This window comes from Hordeum vulgare, chromosome 4H, assembly GCF_904849725.1.
Source record: "Hordeum vulgare subsp. vulgare chromosome 4H, MorexV3_pseudomolecules_assembly, whole genome shotgun sequence".
NCBI classification, from domain to species: domain Eukaryota; kingdom Viridiplantae; phylum Streptophyta; class Magnoliopsida; order Poales; family Poaceae; genus Hordeum; species Hordeum vulgare.
In genome coordinates, this window is record NC_058521.1 from 172,410,400 (window position 1) to 172,423,596 (window position 13,197).

The following is a 13,197-nucleotide window of genomic DNA, read 5'->3' on the forward strand; positions in this document are numbered from 1 at the left end:
GAAGCGCGATGCGGGAGGATGGAGAGGAAAGGATCCGATGCGGTCAAAATATTATTATTTTTACATGTCCATCCCCAACTAGCTCCAATTAGCACCTCTTCTGAAGGCTAGTTTTTTTGATGGATTAGTTTGCATGTAACCCAAACTAGCCCATGTGTTTGGATACTTTGGGAGCTAGTTCAGCTCAAACTAGCTCAAACTAGCTCTAGAAGTGGGATCCAAACAGGGCCCTAGTACTACTACCGTTGCCGCCGCCACTCTCGGTTTCTATTGTTGCCTCTTGGACGAACATCACCGCACCGCTGTTTCAGCAGCCGCGCCACGCGGTATGCACGCATGGCGGCGGTTTCATGGGCGGCGCCTCGCTGGCGTCGTGGATGGCTTGGGCAGCGCCTTGGCATCCAAGAGGGGTGAAGTGGAAGGGAGATGAGCTAGAGGAGGAAGCTGGAGACGACATCAGCGTCCATGGCGACACTGCCACGGGAACCGCGTGCACACCTCGGCATGCCTCGTCCGTGCCACATGGTGGCCGAGATGCGGCTGTCCCATGCTCTGTCGGTGCCGTCTCATCGTCTTCATCGAGAGGAGGCATCTCAGCCAGACCACGCCTCCCCATCTACCACACTCTATGTAAAGGCCACCTCCTGGATGAGGTACAGTGTTGCGTTGACCATCCTTTGCTGCCCTGGTCCTTCCTCTCTGCTGCTGGCTGCTTCCTAGGTCGCTTGTTAATCGTCCAGACATCAAGACACCTCAGTTTTCTTTTCATTTTCCCTATTTATATTCTTGCATTTGTTTTTTTGGGACCTCTGACCTGCATGCTGCTTTAAGCTTGTTCATGCATGTGTAGTTAGTGATAAAGTACTAAGGGAAACTCCAACGGCACACCGAAACGGACAACGATTTTGTCCGCTTTTCTTCTGTTTAGGTCGTCCGTCAGCATGTCCGTGTTCGCTTTTTAAAATAGGTCAGCACATGCACCCAACGGGAAGCAAGTGGGCAGCAGCACTGTGACAATATAAAAATGGGAGAAAGGTGGGTGGGATGGGCTAGCGAATTAAATAAGCAAGCAAAGGTGGGTGGATGGCTGTGTGACAAGTCGGCCAGGCCGGCCACATGCGGACACAGGGAAGGCGTGCACACGTTCGCTTCATGTCCACACCGATGCATTTCTGTCTCAAATTTGAGTTAGAAATGTGTCGGCGCGGACGCAAAGCGAACGCGTTTTGGAAATGGGTCCGCGGATTGGGCCATTAATTTTGTCCACGCGGACCCAAACGGACGGCGGCGGACGAAATGGGTCGCCCCATTGAAGTTGCTCTTATCGGAGTTAAATTGAATTTATGGAATTGCAGGTTGAGGTGAGCACACTAGTAGAAAATGGTCCATTTGTCCCGGTTTCAGATGCCCATTAGCCCCGGTTCCGGAAGCGGGACTAAAGGGTCGGGACTAAAACCAAAAACCTTTAGTCCCGGTTTGCTTACAAACCGGGACAGAAGGGTCTCCACGTGACCTTTGCGGGAGCCCAGGCAGGAGGGCCTTTAGTCCCAGTTGGTAACACCAAAGGGCATCCACGCGTCAACATCTGGGAGGAGCTCGGGTTTTTTAAGGGGTTTTTTGGGAGGTTTTGGAGAGTTAATTTAGGGTTTCATATTGTGTTAGCTGGCTAATAAGGAGAACTGTCCTCTCTTTCTCTGTGCTTGGTCGACGCTAGCTACTATACATATAGAGAGAACTCGACGCTAGCTAATAAGAAAATTAAGGAAACCATTAATTACACAAGGTCGTCATGTTGAATATATATAGAGAGAAGTGTCATCTCTTTCTCCGTGCTTGGTCGAACAACAAGTTTTCGTATATCTATCCGATGCTACTATATATATACAATATAACATCTTTTATAATCCCTAACATCATCTACCTGAGATCCAATCATAAATCCACATGGTATTCTCCGTCTTTAGGTATGACGTGGTCAAGAAAGAATCCCGTCAATTCTCTTGAATTACTCGTATGCGATCATGTGGTAGGAGTTCTTCCTGCATTTGCTAGATCTAACTTAAAAAAGAGGGTGAATACATGCATATATATGAATAAAACTCAACACAATTGATGGTAATATATAAAATAAACTTGTGAATATTATTTATGTACTTGAAATTGTTTTTCGGAGAAGCCTGATACGTCTCAAACGTATCTATAATTTTTTATGGTTTCATGCTGTTATCTTGTAACCTTTGGATGTTTTATGTATCTTTTATATCTTTTTTGGGACTAACTTATTAATTCAGTGCCAAGTGTCAGTTCCTGTTTTTTCTGTGTTTTTGACTTTTTTCAGATTTGATTTTGAAACGGAGTCCAAACGGAATAAAATCTCCGAAATAATTTTTTTCAGAACAGAAGAAGATCGGGGGACTTGAGGGCCAAGGCAGGAGCGCCATAGGGGGCCCACAAGCCCTGTAGCCGCCACCGGGGGGCGGCGGCTACCAGGCTTGTGGCCCCCCTAGAGCTCCCCTGCCCTAGCTCTTTCGCCTATAAATTCCCTAAAATTCTAGAAAAAATCAGGGCATCCACTAAAACACGTTTCCGCTGCCGCAAGCTTCCGTTTCCGCGAGATCTCATCTGGAGACCCTTCCCGGTGCCCTGCCGGAGGGGACTTTGGAGTTGGAGGGCTTCTACATCAACATCATCGCCTCTCCAATGACTCGTGAGTAGTCCACTTCAGACATACGGTTCCGTAGTTAGTAGCTAGATGGCTTCTTCTCTCTCTTGGATCTTCAATACAAAGTTCTCCATGATCTTCATGGAGATCTATCCGATGTAATCCTCTTTGACGGTGTGTTTGTCGAGATCCGATGAATTGTGGATTTGTGATCAGATTATCTATGATTTATATTTGAGTCTTTGCTGATTTCTTATATGCATGATTTGATATCCTTGTAAGTCTCTCTGAGTCTTGGGTTTTGTTTGGCCAACTAGATCTATGATTCTTGCAATGGGAGAAGTGCTTGGTTTTGGGTTCATACTGTGTGGTGACCTTTCCCAGTGACAGAAGGGGCAGCAAGGCACGCATCATGTTGTTGCCATCAAGGGTAACAAGATGGGCTTTTATCATAGATATGAGATTGTCCATCTACATCATGTCATCTTGCTTAAGGCGTTACTCTGTTCTTATGAACTTAATACACTAGATACATGCTGGATAGCGGTCGACGTGTGGAGTAATAGTAGTAGATGCAGAAAGTATCGGTCTACTTGTTTTGGACGTGATGCCTATAGACATAATCATTGGCATAGATAATGTCACGACTTTGCGCGGTTCTATCAGTTGCTCGACAGTAATTCGTTCACCCACCGTCTATTTTCTTTCATGAGAGAAGCCACTAGTGAACACTACGGTCCCCGGGTCTATTCACAACTATCATCTTCACTTTCACTTTTACTTTGCTTTGTTTACTTTTTGCTTTTAGTTCTCACCTTGCAAACAGTCTATAAGGGATTGACAACCCCTTCATAGCGTTGGGTGCAAGCTCTTTGTGTTTGTGCAGGTACTTGTGATTCGACATGATCCTCCCATTGGATCGATACCTTGGTTCTCAAACTGAGGGAAATACTTACCGCCGCTGTGCTACATCACCCTTTGCTCTTCAAGGGAACACCAACGCAAGGCTCCAAGGCCGCTGGAAAATCCTTTGCATATTTTCCAAGGAAGTCCCTATAGGCGTAGCCCGTGACAAAAGGATTGCTGGCGCCGTTGCCAGGGAAGTTCTGTTGTCGCAGTAGCAGAAGGATTTCTGACGCCGTTGCCGGGGAGGAGGATCGCTTGCGGAGGAGATCAAGTCAAGATCTATCCAAGTAGGTGTCACAAATTCATCTCCTGAATTTACCTTTTTTCCCAGTTGCCTCTCGTTTTCCTCTCCCCCACTTCACATTTGCCGTTTTCATTTGCCTTCCTCCTTTGCCTTTTTCGTTTGCCTTTTCTTTCGCCCTTTTTTTCTCGCTTGCTTTTTGTTCGCTTGTGTTCCATGTGCCTTCAATATGCTTGCATCTTCGCTTGCTCAAAATCTAGTGATATGGATCCTCATCCACTTGGTAATCTCTTTAAGAGATCCAATTATGTTGATCCAATTGCTAGTGAGTTAAGTGCACTTGACTATCTTTATGGAGTTTTGCTTGAGATGCGTGAATCTGAAAAGTGTGAGGAAGAAATTTATGAAGAGATTCACGAGGGCTCCTTGGATGAAAAGCATGATTGCACTGATTTCACTATAAATTTTACTCCCTCCGTAAACTAATATAAGAGCGTTTAGATCATTACTTTAGTTATGTAAACACTCTTATATTAGTTTACAGAGGGAGTATTAGTGACAATCATGCTAAGAATATGCAAAACCCTAAGCTTGGGGATGCTAGTTTTGCATGTCCACTACTTGTTGCAATGATCATGAGTGGGGCAATGATTTTTCTTATCCCAGAAAATAAAAGGCCAAATTATTGGGCCCGACCCATGTAGACGACCGGAATGGACCGGGCTGAATCTTATTTATGACCTTTTCATTAGGTTATAATTCTGCCACATCATCCTGCCACGGTGGCTCTGACGTGGTGCGGGCAGATTGCTAGTGACCAAATCATTTGGTCGTTAAACCTACGACCTTCTGTTTGGTCATAAAATCCTACGACCAATCCAGAAAAAAGGTCGTTATAGTTCATTAAAGACACTCAGCTTTAGACCTTCTGTTTTTGTCATAAAAAGGTCACAAATGGAAATCAATGACCATTCAGTGACCAACACTGAAGGTCGTTAGTTGACATATTTCTTGTAGTGGGGAGCGTTTTTCCTCTTATAAGACTTTGCTCAGGCTTGTCCCTTGCTACAAAAGGGATTGGTCCACTTGACTGCACCGTTGCTACTACCTGTCACTTGTTACTTTTCGCTTGCTCCGTTTCACCTTACTACACCATCACTTATTATCGCTACTTTCAGTGCTTGCGGTTATTACCTTGCTGAAAACCGATTATCAGAGCCTTCTTCTCCTCGTTGGGCTCGACACTCTTACTTATCGAAAGGACTACGATTGATCCCCTATACTTGTGGGTCATCAAGACTCTTTTCTGGCGCCGTTGCCGGGGAGGGAAGCGCCTTTGGTAAGTGGAATTTGGTAAGGAAACATTTATATAATGTGCTGAAATTTATTGTCACTTGTCACTATGGAAACTATTCCTTTGAGGAATTTGTTCGCGGTATCTTCACCATGAACGGAAGCACGACGAGTTGTTCCTCAACCTGAGGTAATTACTGAAAATATCTTTTATGAACTTCCTTCGGGTATGCTTGAGAAACTGTTGGCTAATCCTTTTACAGGAGATGGATCTTCACATCCAGACTTGCATCCAATCTATGTAGATGAAGTTTGTGGTTTATTTAAGCTTGCAGGTTTGCCCGAGGATGAGGTAAAGAAGAAAGTCTTTCCTTTATATTTGAAGGATAAGGCGTTGACATGGTATAGGCTATCTGATGATACTGGATCATGGGACTACAATCGGTTGAAATTGGAATTTCATCAAAAGTTTTATCCTGTGCAATTAGTACACCATGATCGGAATTATATTTATAACTTTTGGCCTCGTGGCAGGGAAAGCATAGCTCAAGCTTGGAGGAGGCTTAAATCAATGCTATATTCATGCCCCAATCAAGAGCTCTCGAGAGAAATTATCACTCAAAACTTTTATGCTCGGCTTTCTCATGAAGATCGTACCATGCTTGACACTTCTTGTACCGGTTCTTTTATGAAGAAGGATATTGACCACAAGTGGAATTTATTGGAAAGAATCAAATGTAACTCTGAAGATTGGGAGCTTGAAGAAGGTAAGGAGTCAGGTATGAATTTCCAGTTTGATTGCGTTAAATCTTTTGTTGAAACGAACACTTCTAGAGATTTTAGTGCTAAGTATGGACTTGACTCTGAGATAGTAGCTTCTCTATGTGAATCTTTTGCTGCTCATGTTGATCTTCCCAAAGAGAAGTGGTTTAAGTATCATCCGCCTGTAGAAGTCAATATAGTTAAACTCAATCTTGTTGAAGAGAAAGTCATTGCCTTTATTGATCCTATTGTTCCTTGTGCCTAAACTGAGAAACCACCTTACCCTGCTAGGAAAAAGGATTATTCTAAAGCTCCAACTGTGATACGTAGGGGTTACATTAGACCACTTGCACCCCCTGAGGAAATTAGAGTTGAACCTAGTGTTGCTATTATCAAAGATCTCTTAGCCGAAGACATAGACGGGCATGTTATAAAATTCTGTGAGGACTCCGCTAGAATTGCTAAACCTCACGCGAAAGACAAATACGGACCTGTAGTTGGCCTGCCCGTTGTTTCTGTCAAGATAGGAGATCACTGTTATCATGGTTTATGTGATATGGGTGCTAGTGTTAGTGCAATACCCAGGTCCCTTTATGATGAAATCAAAGATGAGATTGCACCTGCTGAGTTAGAACCCATTGATGTCACTATTACGCTGGCTAATAGCGACACTATCTGCCCTGTGGGAAAATTGTGAGAGCCGTAGAAGTCCTGTGTGGTAAGACGAACTATCCTACTGATTTCCTCGTCCTTGCTACTACACAAGATAGCTTTTGTCCCATCATATTTGGTAGACCCTTTCTCAACATTGTCAATGCTCACATTGATTGCATTAAACAAACTATCACTGTTAGTTTCGAGGGTGTGTCTCATGAATTTAACTTCTCCAAGTTTGGAAGACAACCCCATGAAAAAGAGTCGTCTGGTAGGGATGAAATCATTGCTCTTGCCTCTATTGCCGTACCTCCTATGGATCCTTTAGAGCAATATCTGCTTGAGCATGAAAATGATATGCATATGGATGAAAGAGATGAGATAGATAAAATTGTTTTAGAACAATATCCTATTCTCAGAATAATCTGCCTGTTGAACTGCTTGGGGATCCTCCCCCATCAAAAGGTGATCCTGTGTTCGAGCTAAAACAGTTACCAGATACTCTTAAGTATGCCTATCTTGATGAGAAGGAGATATATCCTGTTATTATTAGTGCTCACCTCTCGAATCACGAAGAGAAGAAGTTATTAAAAACTTTGAGGAAGCACCGTGCTGCTATTGGATATACTCTTGATTATCTTAAGGGTATTAGTCCCACTCTATGTCAGCACAAGATTAAAACCGATCCTGATTCTAAGCCAGTTGCTGGTCAACAACGGAGATTAAATCCGAGGATGAAAGAGGTCGTGAGAAAAGAAATATTAAAGCTTCTGGAAGCAGGAATCATTTATCCTGTTGCTCATAGTGATTGGGTAAGTCTAGTACATTGCGTACCTAAGAAGGGAGGTATCACCGTCGTTCCTAATGATAAGAATGAACTAATCCCACAGAGGATTATTACTGGCTATAGGATGGTGATAGACTTCCGGAAACTGAACAAGGCAACCAGGAAAGACCATTATCCTTTGCCGTTTATCGACCAAATGCTAGAAAGGCTATCTAAACACACACACTTCTGCTTTCTAGACAGTTATTCAGGTTTCTCTCAAATACCTGTTGCACAATCTGATTAGGAGAAAACCATTTTCACCTGCCCCTTCGGTACCTTTGCTTATAGACATATGCCTTTTGGCTTGTGCAATGCACCTGCCACCTTTCAAAGATGTATGATGGCTATATTCTCTGATTTTTGTGAAAAGATTGTTGAGGTTTTCATGGATGATTTCTCCGTTTACGGTTCTTCCTTTGACGACTGCCTCAACAACCTTGATCGAGTCTTACAGAGATGCAAATATACCAACCTCGTCTTGAACTGGGAGAAGTGCCACTTCATGGTTAATGAAGGCATTGTCTTAGGACACAAAATCTCCGAGAAAGGCATTGAAGTTGATAAGGCTAAGGTAGATGCAATTGAGAAAATGCCTTGCCCCACAGATATCAGAGGTATACGAAGTTTCCTAGGTCATGTTGGTTTCCATAGAAGGTTCATTAAAGACTTCTCTAAGATTTCTAGGCCTCTTACCAACCTCTTGCAGAAGGATGTTCCTTTTGTTTTCGATGAGGATTGTGAGGATGCTTTCGAAATACTTAAGAAGGCCTTGATAACCGCACCTATTGTTCAACCACCTGATTGGAACTTGCCCTTTGAAATCATGTGCGATGCTAGTGATTATGCTGTTGGTGCTGTTTTAGGACAAAGAGTTGACAAGAAGTTGAATGTCATTCACTACACTAGTAAAACTCTAGACAGTGCCCAAAGAAACTATGCCACTACGGAGAAGGAGTTTTTAGCAGTCGTGTTTGCATGTGAAACATTCAGATCTTATATAGTTGACTCCAAAGTCACTATTCACTCTGATCATGCTGCTATTAAGTACCTTATGGAGAAGAAGGACGCTAAGCCTAGGCTAATAAGATGGGTTCTCTTGCTACAAGAATTTGATTTGCACGATGTTGACCGAAAGGGTGCTGATAACCCTGTAGCATATAACTTGTCTAGGCTAGAGAATGTCCTTGATGACCCACGACCTATTGATGACAACTTTCCTGATGAGCAATTGAATGTCATCCGCACTTCACATAGTGCACCATGGTATGCTGATTACGCAAACTATATCGTAGCCAAATACATACCACCCAGTTTTACCTACCAGCAAAAGAAGAAATTCTTCTTTGATTTGAGACACTACTTTTGGGATGATCCTCACCTTTATAAGGAAGGAGTAGCTGGTGTTATTAGACGTTGTGTGCCTGAACATGAACAGGGACAAATCCTGCAGAAGTGTCATTCCGAAGCCTACGGAGGACACCATGCTGGAGACAGAACTGCTCATAAGGTATCGCAATCAGGTTTCTATTGGCCCACTCTCTTCAAGGATGCCCGTAAGTTTGTTTTGTATTGTAACGAATGCCAAAGAATAGGGAACATCAGTAAGCGTTAGGAAATGCCTATGAACTATTCACTTGTCATTGAACCATTTGATGTCTGGGGCTTTGATTATATGGGACCTTTCCCGAGTTCCAATGGGTATACTCACATCTTAGTTGCTGTGGATTACGTAACTAAGTGGGTAGAAGCTATCCCCACAAGAAATGCTGATCACCACACCTCTATTAAGATGCTTAAAGAAGTCATTTTCCCAAGATTTGGAGTCCCTAGATATCTGATGACTGATGGCGGTTCACACTTCATTCATGGTGTTTTCCGCAAGATGCTCGCTAAGTATGATGTCAACCATAGAGTTGCATCTCCTTATGATCCTCAGTCTAGTGGTCAAGTGGAGTTGAGTAATAGGGAAATCAAATTGATTTTACAAAAGACCGTCAATAGATCTCGAAAGAATTGGTCCAGCAAACTTGATGATGCACTATGGGCTTATAGGACTGCTTATAAGAATCCCATGGGCATGTCGCCGTATAAAATGGTTTATGGTAAGGCCTGTCATTTACCTCTTGAGCTGGAACACAAAGCTTATTGGGCAATCAAAGTTCTCAACTTCGATTTCAAACATGCCGGTGAGAAGCGGTTGTCTGATATCAGCTCATTAGATGAATGGAGGGCCCATGCATATGAGAATGCCAAGTTGTTCAAGGAAAAGGTTAAGAGATGGCACGATAAAAGAATACAAAGACGAGAGTTCAATGTAGGTGATTATGTCCTGCTATTCAATTCTCGTTTAAGATTCTTCGCAGGCAAGCTTCTCTCTAAATGGGAAGGTCCCTACGTTGTCGAGGAAGTATATCGTTCCGATGCCATCAAAATCAATAACACGGAAGGTAATTTTCCTAGAGTGGTAAATGGACAAAGAATCAAGCATTATATCTCTGTTACTCCCATAAATGTTGAGTCCAATATCATCAATATCCTAACTCCGGAGGAGTACATAAGGGATGTTTATCAGCCTGTTTCACACCCTGAAAACGAAGAGGTATGTGTTTCGGTAAGTAATTGGACTCCGAAACTTTTCCAATAGGAAATTTTCTCCGTTTTGGAATTTATGGAAAATTAGAAAAATAAAAAGCAGTCCGAAGAGCGCACGAGGCGGCCACAAGCTTGGTTGCCGCGACCTCCCCCCTGGTCGTGACAACAAGGCTTGTGGGCACCTCGTGTGCCTCCCGGACTCCGTTTTCTTGCGGAGTACTCCTTCTGGTCCAGAAAAAAATCATTATATATACGCCCGAGGGTTTTGATCTCCGTACCGCGCAGTTTTCCTCTGTTTTCGTTTTGAGCCTGTTTCTGTTGCAGATCTAGATCGTCATGACTTCCCCAAAAGTTCCTAAGGACAAGATCTTCGAGAAGGTCATCAATCCCTACCTCACGGAAGTATTACAGCACCCCCAATCTATCAAGATGAGCGAGGGGATGTTGCACATCCGTGATGTTGAGGGGCCTAAGAAGACCGGAAGCGTCGAGACGAGGCTCGAAGCAATGGAGCAACAAGTCTTCAAGTGCCAAGGGATGGTGGAGCGTGGACCCAACGCCAACCACATGATGATCACGGAGTTCACCAACAATCACAAGATGGATGCCATTGACATTGGGAAGCACCTCTCCAGGCTCTATGACAGTGTTGATCAACTCCAGGGCCAGATCTATGACCTACAGAACCAAAACCGTGAGTATGAGTATAGATTTAAGTCAATACGGTTGGCTGCAGATTTTAGGATTCCGGCGACTCATTCATCCTGCCATGACGGAGCACCTATGACTTGGAAAACGGAGGATGAAACTCATGTTGCAACTCCACCACCATCACCACCAAAGGAAGACAACTAAGCATTGGTATGGGCAACTCCCTTGGCTTATGCCAAGCTTGGGGGCGTTGCCCTGGTATCGTATCACCTTTATATCTCTTGCTTTTACCTTTGTTTTAGTTCTTTCTTTTTCAGTTTTTATTTCTTCTCTTAGTGGAATAAGTCTTTAGTGTTTTAGTTTGAGTCTTTTGCCTTGTGTCTCCCACGATGTATTCGAGCTTGCGAGCTATATAATAAAGAGTATCTCAGTCAAGGGCTTTGTTTTGTGCCGTGATCAAAAGTATGAAAAGAACGATAGCATGAAAGATCAGGAGATGATCTTATGCAAAGTGATAGCTTCACATATAACAAGTATGATGATTGAAACTTGTTGAGAGTAGACCAACATAGACCTCAGTCATTGTTGCAATTAATAAGAAGTAATAAGGAAAGAGAGGTTCACATATAAATATATCATCTTAGACACCTTCTATAATTGTGAGCACTCACCAAACTATTACATGCTTAGAAGTAGATGTTGGACAAGGAAGACAACATAAGGAATTGTGTTTGCTTGGTTCCAAGCAATGTTATATGATTAGAGATCCCTTAGCATGTGACATTTGCTTCCACCTCATATTAGCCAAAACTCCCGCACCAAGTAGAGATACTACTTGTGCATCCATAAACCTTCAACCCAGTTTTGCCATGAGTGTCCACCATACCTACCTATGGATTGAATAAGATCCGTCAAGTAAGTTGTCATCGGTGCAAGCAATAAAAAGTGCTCTCTAATATGTATGATCTATTAGTGTGTGGAAAATAAGCTTTGTACGAACCTGTGATGAGGAAGACATAAAAGCGACAGACTGCATAATAAATTTCTTTATCACAGGAGGCAATATAAAGTGATGTTCCTCCGCACAAAGAGGACACGCATCCAAACCTCAAAAGCGCATGACAACCTCTGCTTCCCTCTGCGAAGGGCCTATCTTGTACCTTTACTTTTCTCCCTTGTAAGAGTCATGGTGATCTTCACCAATTCCTTATTTCGCCTTTTTCTTGGTGAACGTCATATGCTTGGGAAAGATCTATATTCATATATCAACTTGGAGCTGAGTACTTATGCTTTATTATTGTTGACTTTACCCTTGAGGTAAATGGTTGGGAGGCAACACTATAAGCCCCTATCTTTCTCTGTGTCCAACTAAAACTTTGATACAATGAGTACCACGTGAGTGTAACAATTGTGGAAAACAAAAGAGATGATTGCGTATGCGGATTTGCTTTACAAGCTCTTATTTGACTCTTTCAAATGATATGATAAATTGCAATTGCTTCAATGACTATGGATTGTTGTTGGCTACTTCTCGGTAAGGTTTTTATTTCATACTTTGCTTTGTGAAGGAATTGTTACTTTCCCATAAGAATATCTATGATGTATTGCTATTCTATGTGTGATCATGATGCCCTCATGTCTGTATTATGTTTTATCGACACCTTCTTCCCTAAACATGTGGACATGTTTATGGATCTTGGTTTTCGCTTGAGGACAAGCGAGGTCCAAGCTTGGGGGAGTTGATACGTCCATTTTGCATCATGCTTTCATGTTGATATTTATCGCTTTGTGGACTATTACTATACTTTGTGGTACCATACTTATGCCTTTTCTCTCTTATTTTGCAAGGTTTATTTGAAGAGGGAGAATACCGGCAATTGGAATTCTCGACTAGAAAAGGAGCAAGTCTGAGTCCTCTATTCTGTGCAACTCCAAATGCCTTGAAAATCAACGTGGAATTTTTTGGGAATATATAAAAAAATACTGGGCGAAAGAAGTGTCAGAGGGGAGCTGCCAGGGGCCCACAAGCCTGGTTGTCGCGGCCTACCTCCCTGGCCGCGACAACAGGGCTTGTGGGCACCTTGGTGGCCCACTGGCGCCCCTATTTTGCTATATGAAGGGTTTCGTCCGAGAAAAAAATCAGGGTGGAGCTTTTTCGTGGATTTGCCGCCGCCACGAGGCGGAACTTGGACAGAACCAATCTAGAGCTCCGGCAGGACGATCCTGCAGGGGAAACTTCCCTCTCGGAGGGGGAATCATCGCCTTCGTCATCACCAACACTCCTCTCGTCGGAGGGGAGTCATCTCCATCAAAATCTTCATTAGCACCATCTCCTCTCCAAACCGTAGTTCATCTCTTGTAACCAATCTCCGTCTCGCGACTCCGATTGGTACTTGTAAGGTTGCTAGTAGTGTTGATTACTCTTTGTGGTTGATGCTAGTTGGATTACTTGGTGGAAGAGTTTATGCTCAGATCCTTGATGCTACACATTACACCTCTGATCATGATTATGATTATGCTTTGTGAGTAGTTACTTTTGTTCCCGAGGACATGGGATAAGTCATGCTAATAATAGTCATGTGAATTTGGTATTCGTTCGGTATTTTG